This window comes from Phyllostomus hastatus, unplaced genomic scaffold (genome assembly GCF_019186645.2).
Source record: "Phyllostomus hastatus isolate PE091 unplaced genomic scaffold, TTU_PhHast_1.1 phas_scaffold_585, whole genome shotgun sequence".
NCBI classification, from domain to species: Eukaryota; Metazoa; Chordata; class Mammalia; order Chiroptera; family Phyllostomidae; genus Phyllostomus; species Phyllostomus hastatus.
The window spans coordinates 16,608,277-16,617,701 of record NW_025334037.1 but is presented as its reverse complement, the minus strand read 5'-3'; the positions used below and the strand labels follow the sequence as shown (position 1 = coordinate 16,617,701).

The following is a 9,425-nucleotide window of genomic DNA, read 5'->3' as shown; positions in this document are numbered from 1 at the left end:
AGGCGGTGTCATTCACTCGTGCTGTCTGGAAGGCAAGACTTTCAGCTCAGATGGAAAAAAAGTCCCAACTATGAAATTAGCATGCTCTGAAGAGAGAGGGAGAGATGGATGGCCGACTCTCAGATCGGTCCCTCTGGGATATGTGTCCTCTTTGCACAACGGTTTCAAAATATCAAACAAGCTGCCAGCTATAATTTTTGGATGAATAACCCTCTTTGCTTTACAATAAAAAAAAACACCAAACCTCTTTTTCCTTAAACACTGAAGGGTAATAAACTAAGCCCTACAGTTATTTCACCCTAGGCTTCTTGGAGGTGGATTTTAATTTGGGGCATGTGAGAGGTGACAGGCAGGCTCTGGAATGGCTCCGGTGATTGAGGTCTGAGGATAGTCACGCCCTTTTGCCTGCTCTTCCGGTAGGCTGTGGGCTGGGCCTCTTGACTTGCTTCTAATGAATAGGACGTGGCAAGAGTAATGGGATGCCCCTTCCAAGATCAGCTTACACACAAGATTTGGGGCTTGATCTTTGTGGGGCTTCTGAGTCCTGCTCTCTCAGGTGCTCCCTCTGAGGAAAGTCGTGTGGTGACTGGGGGAAGTCTCCAGCCAACAACCAGGGAGGAACCGAAGCCTCCCAACAGTTGAGAAGCAAGTCATCCCTCCGTTGAGCTTTCAGATGAGCCTGCAGCCCCAGCTGGCACCTGGCTGCCACCTCAGGACACATTTTTGAGTCGGAGGCACCCAGAGGAGTGGCGCCTGGACTCCTGACCCGCAGAAACAGTGAGTGAATGTGCTTGTTATTTTAAGCCATTAAGTTGCGAGTGAATTTCTTTTGTGGCAACAGATAAATAATACAGGGTGGGAAAGAGTGGTCGTTAAGGAAACAAAGAATGCTAGATAACGTTTGGCTCCTCACACAGGCTGGTAGGGAAAAACGGAAGGGTGGTGGGGGGGGGGAGGAAAACACCATCCACGCCCTGACCTCAGTGTGTTTCCTCAGATAAATCATATAACCTTTCTGTGCTTCCATTTTCTTATCGGAGATATAGTTTACTCTAGCAATGTTCATGAGTTGAAAATGAAATACCAAAGCACTCCGAAAAGCTTTCAAGTACCGCACATATGTGAAATGACGAGTATTAACATGTTTTTTCCCTTGGACACTCACTCCCTTGGTCCAGTGCTCTCTCTGACTCGCGATACAGTGGCGTGAGCACTATGCACCCGTAGACCTGGGTTCCAATCCAGGCTTTTCCACGGACTGGCTGTATGACCTTGAGAAAAGCCACACAAGCTCCATCAGTTTCCATTTCCTGATCTGATAACCCTTCGGTACACTGAAAGGGAGAAAAAAAGAATAAGTATGTTTTGATCTAAGAGAGCAGGCTAAAAGTGTACAGCAATAATATTTGGGAGTCTTTGTCAAAAGTGACAGAAATCTGACCTGAGACAGATTCTCTCGAGGATCTCCTTTGTTGATTTAAAAACACTGGTATTTAGTATTTGTTTGGCTCTTCCTAGGTTTCCAACAGAACGTAACTGTAATTTTCCTTCACCTCAGAGTCTACTGGTAAGGATGTCAGTGTGACCGGTGAGTGTTTTTGTTTCTTAAGAGCATGGCTAGCCAAGTGAACCAGGCACTGAGCAAAGGTTTAAGGCAATGATGTCTAGAGGCCAGGCGGGGCACGGCTGGCTGCCGGCACCTGATTCTGGTCTCTCGATTCTTCTGCTTGGCACACCTCCTAACACTTAGCCCAGAACAGGTGTCTTTATTTCAGGAGGTCTCTGCCATGCCCTTCAAGTCTGAATTTTGCAGCTATGACCTTAATGGTGTTACAGGACCAGGGCAAGCCCTTGCATGACCTTGAGAGTAGGTATCTCTTTAAGTTGTTCACCCTTCACACCTCACTTGCCTCACCTTACTCCTGGTTCTGTGTTATGTTATTTCCCTTGGTCCCATCGAACATAAGCAACTGCACTGCCCTGTTCCTTGCAGGCAGAGTAGAAAGCTGCCTAACCAGAGCTCTGAGGACCCTGTGAAGGTGCTCTTGCCCACACTACCTTCCTTACTCACCTTCACCAATATCCGGAGGTCTGAGAACTGGGTCACTTACTAAAGCAAGATGGTATTGGGAAGAGTATACGGGATCTGGAACGGAGAGATATAAGTTGAAATTCAGGTTTTGGAAGAAAAGAACTGAGGGAACTTAGAAAAGTCAATGAATTTTTCTGGGCCTAACTTTTCTGTAAAGTGAGGAAGAGACTAGCTGAATTGTCTTTTGGCATTTTTATGCAAATCAAGTGAAATACTGATTGAAAAATTATTTTGAAATTTGAAAAGCAGTAGGTAAGCACTTACTGTGATTATTAAGGTTTAATGCATTGTTCTCTATGTTAGCAGTGATGAGGTCATCTGTTTAGCCCTTAGCACACCGGAAAGAAGGCAAACACGTTGAGTAAGCTTAATTGACGAGCACAGGGTGAGAATGTGGGTATATGCCCCAGAGTGAAAGATATTCAACGCAAAATGGTTTAGGAAAAAGAAGAAGGAAATTTCTGCAAGGGTACCACACGTAACCTAAAGCAGAACGAGGGTAGAGTCAGTCCTCAGGGAGAATAGGAAAAGGCACTCAAATTTAGCCAGCATTTCACTTTTCTCCTGGGAGAGAATCCTTCTCTGCTATGTAGACATCTTCCTCCATATACTGGGACCCTCGCTGGTGGGGGTTCCCCATAGTCAAATCCTATAGCTCCCACCACTTGGAGGAGGCTGATCCTCTGCTTAATTTTGATCCTAAACCTTCCAGGGAAGGGTGCTGACTGGCTTGGACTAATCAAGGCCAGGGAGGCAGACCCTGCAGGGAGACACACAGCAACTGCCTTACCCAGAGGGGTGATAACACCTGGGAGCAGCCCCGCAGGTGCCCTGTGTAATGAGGCCCTGACTGGTGCCTGGGCTGTCACACAGAGTTGTGTAGGTTGTGCAGTGTGTTGTATGCAATAGCCCCACCTGCCTGGGGAGAAAACTGAATAACTGGCAGCCATGTGAAAGCACTTCATTTCCCAAGAAAATGCACCCTAAAAGGTGACAGCAAAAGATATCTTGGAAAGTCTTCGTCCTAATGAGAGGGGATGGGACAGGTTTCCACTAGGAGAGAGAAGACACCTCTGCCAGAGCAGCGCTTCTCAGCCCCGTGGCCAGAGCCCAGCAGTCTAGGACGGTGGGCTGGGAGGAGTGACGATTCCATTCTCTCATAGGCAGAAGCCCTTCTGCCTTTCATATGGATGGAATAGGAAGGAGAAACTCAATCCAGCCACTAATATGAGTGGGAGAAATGTAAAAACTACAAACTGGAGTTTCGCTCATCAGACTTGAAAGAAATGATTATCCTTCCCGATGGTGTTGGTGACCCCCTTCACATGGTCTGGCTTGCTAATGTAGGACTCTAGGGACCTTGCTTACCCACTGCCAGGGTGACTGCGGGCACTGACCCCACCCCACCTCTCCTGCTGCTGCGTTCATCTCCCTCAAGCCCACATGCTCTAATCCTCTCTCCTCTGCCTGCCACTCCTCCTCCGGGCACCCAAGCTCTCACACGATGGCCCCAATCTGCCTTCCCTGGTTCTTCTCCCTGTTCCTCTCTAGTCTACAAGTGTAGACCTCTGTCGTCACAAATATGTCGAGTCCCCAAGCCTGTGTGGGAGCTGTTTCCCCTGCCTGGAATGTGTTACCTTTTGAAACCTTCCCTGCTTGTCCTTTGAGACCTTTCCTGATTTGTCCAAGTAGATAGATCTTGTTCTCCTCTGCTCCACACCTCAAGGTTTGTACTCCCTCACAGCACTCCCCACACTGTCTTAAGTAACACTTGCACTTGTTATAGGGCATTCTTCCAGGCAAAAAGATCCTTGAAAGGAGGTGAAGAAAAATAGGGATTGTAAAAAATTATATTTCATACTATGTGCCACCACTGCTACATGTTACATAACCCTGACAACCATCCTTTTCACAGATGAAAAACTGAGGCACAGAGAGGTTTAGCAACTTGCCAAAGGTCACACAGCTAAGCCAGGATTTGGACCCAAGTAGTGTGCCTCCCTGAGTCTATGCTCCTGACAACTATTATACCACTTCTTGAGGAAGCAGAGGTGCATCTGGTGTGAACCCAACAAAGGCCTTTCAAATGCAGTGTACTGAATTGTTATTCATAATTTTGTATTCTTTTCTTTTAAGAGCCTCTCAAGATTGTACTAGCTCCAGGTTCTATAAGACTGGATGGAAATACAATGTCTTGCTCATCTTCGAGTCCTCTTAACCCTTGTGTAGTGATGATGATGATGATTCCAAGCCTTGTACCGAGCACTTACAAGGCATTGGCAGCCATCTTGCTGCATCCTTACAACGTGGAAGTCAGGCATGGTCATTGCCACTTTTATAGATGACAAAAATCACCTCCAAGGCACTGAGTGACTTTGCCCAAGGCTACTCAGCTAGTAGTGGAGCCTGAGCTAAAACTCAGGGTTTCTGATCCCATATGTCATGCTTCCCCCACTTGGGTGCTTGCTGCCTGTGGGTTCTGACAGCCTTTCCAGAGCCTAGTGGGTAGTGCTCCTCCCCACTCCCGCCCCCTGCGGGCCCCTCTGAAGGGCACTCCATCACATCCAGCAACCGTCTAAATTGAAGTTGTCCATCCTGCCTTTTAAGTTCTTCTCCAGATAATGAATCTTTTCAACCCTCGCAGGGTGCTTGATGTTAATCACACAAAGAGATGCAAACTCCATCTGTCACCTTTGAGTAGATACAGCCTAAGAGGTATAGGGATTATATAGGAATTGCATTTAACTTCCAAGTCCTAATCTTGATAATTTCTTAGGGGAAATTCCCTCAACTGTCTGTCTACAAGAGACTTTCAAATCCCTCAAGCAATTGCTAAGTGATCTTAGAACTAAAGTTGCCTGAATCTAGAGATTTTTGGTGAGTAGCCTACAATTTATTATTCTGTATTACCAAAAGCCTAAAGAATTATGTTATACAGAACTATCCTACTTTCACAGCTTGGAATATGGAGACATATTCCAAGACCAGAGGAGCCCTGGATTGTTAGTAATGTCTAAATAGTGACCCTGGAGAAATCACTATGCAGCCAGCCATTTCCAAAGACATGCCAACTCAAAGTGTCATGCAGGGAGCTACCTCTACCAACAGGCCCTGTCTTCTTTCCCAGACTTCAGCAGCCAGTGGGAAAGAGGCAAGTAAGCAGAGGCACCAGCTGAGAATTCAGTCTCTGGAGTTAGGCCAGCCTAGGTGTGACCCCAGCTCTACCTCTAACCAGCAGTGAGGTTTATGCATTTGCTTAGCTTCACTCACTGATTCAACACATATTTACTGAGCCAGCCAGCGTTGTAGGCACTGAGACAAAGGAGTGAACAAAACTATCTCCTGGCATTCCCAATTGTCTGCAACATGGAAATAATTGAAGCCGTGAGCTCACACGGCTGTTTAAGGCTAACGATTCAGCCTGGGACCTGGCTCAGACTTATATTATAAAGAAAAGTTCAACAATCTTTTACCTTGATTCTAGATTTAAAACAAAAGCAACATGGCAGGTTTGTTTGTTTATATTTATATTCGTCCAACCCTATTTTTTAGAAAATTTTTGATGAGGCCCAGGAAGCCTGATACACAGTTTCTGGTGCCTCGGGCCATGCAGGGAGGAGCCGTGGCAGGAGGAAGGGCACAGGAAGGTGAAGTGCATTTGGTAAATCTGACCATGGTCAGATTCTGTTGGGGTGGCTTTTGCACTGATATTCACAGGAGCTCTTCATTTCCAGCTTTATTCTGAAGGCACTCAGCTGATACTATTTTACCTCAGGAGTTTCTGTCTGCCTAGAACACTATTATAAGCTTTTAAATGAAGCATTTAGCCTAAACCTCTCATGATGCGGCTCTCAGGACCTCCAGGCCTCCGTGGTCAGAGGTGGGTTGGATGGCTCCACCGAGAGAGCCTCACTCCTGTGAGGGTCTGGACACTGCGCTCTCCCTGCGTCCCTGTGACGCATGGGGACCCAAAGTCTGTGTGCTGGTCCACTCCTCCTCGGAACACAGCCGCAGGCAGAGCGCCACTCTGAGAACCACATGGGCTGTCCTTTGTCCCACTCCCAAAGAATCGCACTTTCCCGCGTTTGTCTTTTTATCATCGGGGATCCATTTCCCAGTAGGGTCTGATGTCCATTTCCTTCCTCCAAAATTTTGAGATGAAACAATCAGCATAGTCGGGGATGAAATTAGGTAATTAAGTCATTTATTCTGCTGTTTAATAATTATTAGAGTTGAGTGAACGCTTCCTCTGTTCCAAGCCCTGCACTGAACAAAGTTTTACAAACATCATCTCACTCAATCGTCATGACAGCTGCATGAAGGCCCCTCTCCCCCATGAAGTTACTCTCGTTTTAAGGCAGCAAAAACGGAGGGTATGAACTGTCAAGAGAGTTGCCCGAGGTTGCCCTTCAACCACGGAGCTATATGTTACATCCTCTAGGTGACCAGAAATGGTTACAAATCGTTAACATCACAACTCCCACCACCTTTTTGTAGTGCTACGCAGTCAGGGTTATAGGAACAAGAGCATTCAGTATAGGAGATTTGAAAATTGTACAACGCTAGAAAAAATGTAAAATGACATGAAATCAAAGATAAATTCGCTCAACATCATGGTACATCTCTCACTCTGCTTTTCCAGTTTATTTTGCTTTTTGAAAAAATTGAAATTGTCCTATTTATCTTTAAAAAATTTTAACATTATATCAAAATATTGCCCCTGGTCATTAAAAATTCTCCAAAAACCTTATTTGGTTACATTATATTGATAAATATTATACCATTTAGTTGTTCAACTGTTTTTCTCTTGCTGGAAAATTAGTTCACAAATTTTTGGTCATGTGACAAACATACCTATACAAAACTTCTATTTTTAAGCCCCAATGGCAGCCATGTTTGTCATCTAGAGGTGACTTCCCTCTGGACAGCTGTGTCATCATTTACATTATCTGGTTGTTGGGTCATGAGGACCTCCATCGAGAGTGTCCAGACCAAAGGCTGAGGAGCGACAGAGTGACAGGATGGGTGGTTACCCTCGTGGTGCTGTTCCGGGCTCAGACTGGTGGGGATCTCCCGGAGGAGGCGGGGGTGAGCGGAAGGGAGAGACCAATGAGAGTCTTGTCTGAGAGGCGTGTCTTGTCTGTCCTGCACCTCTGAGAGCTCGCTGCTGGCCACCGCAGAGCCACTGCGCGGTGCCCCTGGACGTGTTGCCTTGACCTCTATGGCTGTGGCCCACCGCGCTGCAGGCTGCGGACACCGCGCTCCTGCGGCCCCAGGCCTTTGCCCTGCTTCTGTAGCTGGCTTCCTGCCCACCGAGAAAACAGAGGACAGTGAACACAACACTTCCTTTTATTTCCACTTTTCTGCCTTCAGCCCCAAAACCTTATTCTTAATTGGTCCAACTCACTTTCCCCCTTTGAAGAAGAAAGGAGGGACCTGACTTTTTTTTTTTTTTTAATCAAGGAAGGAAAGGAAAAGAAAGAAGGTAGAAACACATCTGTTAGACTCCAATACCAGTTTTATCTCGGGCTTCATGGTTTCTTTTCACATTTTAAAATATTCCAGTTAAGAAAATTGACTAACTGTGTAATATGTGCCAAGCACTGTGTTTTATGCAGCATAGTAGAAATGACCAAGGCTCACCTTGAGGGCAAATCTCATATAATTTTGCTCAGATGGACTGCTTATTCAGAAATTTAGAATATTTCCGTTTATTGAGCACGTGTCTGAATCAGGCTCTCAACCTGGCACATTTAATCCTCACAATATCTCTACCATGGAGGTACTCCCGTTCACGTTTTACATGCAAGGAAACTGAGGCTTCTAGAAACCACGTAACTTGTCTGAGGTCGCAGAGCTTAAGAAGTAGTAGGAACAGCCTTCAAACTCCTATTTGTCTAACACCAAAGACCATGCGCTCTGCTCTGGATTGTAAATAATTATAATTGAAGTATTGACTGATTCTGGAATATTTCCACTACAATCTGCACTTCAATAGAATACTTGATTTCCAGTTGAAAGAACAACTTACATAAAACAGAGGTGGTTGAGAAAGAAATTTTTTTTCTTCTCCACATAAAGAAACATTTTCTTCCTAAAGCACTTAAGCAAATAGCACTCTTAATACCTTAAGAAATTTGCTTTCTAATTGGTTCTTTTCTCCAAAGCAGGTCAGAGTCGCTTCATTGGAAGTTTGTAGTGAAACATCGCCCTCTTCTGGACATTTGGGCATCATACAATGAAGATGGACAAAGTATTTTTGAAAGAGCTAAAGTACAATTGTGCTGAATGACAATGAACAGCTGTTGTTATCACTTATCATATGTATGCTTTACTACTCAAAGTGACTCCTCACAATGGAATAAGAAAAACATTTTGGAACTTGCAGAGCAGTAATTTTCCATTTTTATGAAGGTGGCTGAGTGCTGGGTACAGGAGTAGATAAAAGTTTTAACTATTAGGAAATGTCTTAACTATCCTATAATAATACCTAACTATAATAATACTATATAAATAAACTATAATAATAATAATACCTAAACCATCAGAATCAAATAGCTCCAATGAGCCCTGAGTAGGAAGAACATCATATGTATAAGATAATTGGAGAAAGAACACAATGAATAGAGATTGGCACTGATTTTTTTGTTGCTGTTGTTTTTTCCTAGACACTGAAAACTTTTAATTATCTCACACAACAAAGTCCAGAGATGGGTGATTTCCAGCTTGATGCAGCAGCTCAGTGATATCACATCGTCAAGTATTCAGGGGGTTTCTATGTTTCTATACAGCCACCTTCACACATTAGCTTTTCATCTTTATTTATTTTTACTTTATATCATTACTTCTTAAAAATAAGTTTTATTGATTATGCTATTACAGTTGTCCCAATTTTCCCCTCTTTGTCTTCCTTCACCCAGTACCCCTCATTACATTTGGCAGTCACCCGTGTTTAGCTCATGTCCATGGGTCATGCATGTAAGTTCTTTGGCTTCTCCATTTCCTATACTGTTCTTAACCTCCCCCTGCCTATTCTGTACCTACTAATTTGTACTTGTTACCCCCTGCACCTTGTCCCCTATTCTCTTCCTTCCCCCTCCCAAATGGTAACCATGCAAATGCTATTTATAATTCTGTTTCTGTTCTGCTTGTTTGCTTAGTTTGCTTTTTTTGGATTCAGTTGTTGATAGTTGTGAATTTATTGCCATTTTAATGTTCACAGTTTTCTTCTTCTTTTTATTAAATAAGTCCCTTTAACATTTCACGTAATAATGGCTTGGTGATGATGAATTCCTTTAGGTTTACCTTGCCTGGGAAGCACTTTCTCTGCCTT

General features: G+C 44.4%; 1 long non-coding RNA gene across 1 annotated transcript; it reads left to right on the top strand.

Moving 5' to 3' along the window:
• Positions 1–536: 536 nt before the first annotated feature.
• Positions 537–8,721, top strand: LOC123810229. Its single transcript, XR_006784199.1, has 4 exons — positions 537–777; positions 1,519–1,588; positions 4,869–4,969; positions 8,263–8,721. It is a non-coding gene; the product is annotated as an uncharacterized LOC123810229 (long non-coding RNA).
• Positions 8,722–9,425: the final 704 nt, after the last annotated feature.